Source organism: Propithecus coquereli, unplaced genomic scaffold (genome assembly GCF_000956105.1).
Source record: "Propithecus coquereli isolate 6110/MARCELLA unplaced genomic scaffold, Pcoq_1.0 Scaffold975, whole genome shotgun sequence".
NCBI lineage: Eukaryota > Metazoa > Chordata > Mammalia > Primates > Indriidae > Propithecus > Propithecus coquereli.
The window spans coordinates 29,411-30,567 of NW_012156118.1; positions in this window are offsets into that span (position 1 = coordinate 29,411).

Sequence of the window (1,157 nt, forward strand, 5' to 3'; positions counted from 1 at the left end):
TTATAAACTCTTGTTTAAGAAGAATCAAAATCAAATAATAATTGTCTGTGGATGATTAAAAATCCTACAGTAGCCATGGTCAAAGACATAAAGGAAACCTGGCCATCTACATGGCACACAATTTAGTATATAATTATTATTGATAATATAATGCCAAGGCATGTTAGAATTTTAGAAATCCCATACAGTTTTGGAACAGATATCTATAATATGTTTATACAATTATAACCCCCAAAAAGTTAAACACCACTTTATATATGACAATTTCTTTCTGTACAGTTTAACATACCAGTAAACCTAATTAGTTTTTCTTAGATGTTTAGTGTCTACACTATTAAAAGTTAGTTTGAGGTTAAAAAAACTGAATCCAGAATTTTGTTTTTAGAAAGCCTGCCAAACATTACAGATTTAAACATTTGTTTAAATAGAATCACAAGTCACTATAAAACAATGGTGTTTATTTAACCAAGAGTGATAGTTATTAGAAGACTTTAAAGGCAATGCAGGACGTTATATGGGTGTAAATCTTGACCCTTAAAGTTTAGTTCTTTTAGTCAATTAAAAACCTAATAAAAACAGCACAGGGATTATCATGAGAAAGCATAAAATCCTTGCCTCTCTCAGGCCAGCCCCCAAAAGGGCAAAGAAAAACCTTCTGTAGTGTGGCTCTTTTCTTTCTGTTTGTCTGTTTTTTTATGGGAAGCCCATTCGGACAACCGGAAAGTCAAACCCAGTGAAAAGGGCACCTGAATTATCAAGAGTGTGTCCAGGGTCATGAGTGAACAGTACAATACAGAGGAACATAAACAAGAAAAACTAGTATCTTGAATAGGGGAACAAATGACTGAATTTTTTGACCATATTCTGTTATAAAACACTTGTTATTATGAAACAGGATCACAGGTTAACATAAAATTATAGTCATTCACCTAGCCAAACTGACAATCAAAAGATTTTAGAAGGCAAAAAAATTTTATTCTTTAATAGAGAGGAGACTCAGCTTATAAAGAGGCCAAAAAATTTATTCTTTTTTTTCTCCCACCCTTTTTAAAAGAGGAACAGAATCTTTTGTTATTTTTATTTATATCTTATGGAAATCTTATTTAAAAGAGAACCAAATTCTATCTTCGTTTTTAATTTCAAATGAGTTTTATCTC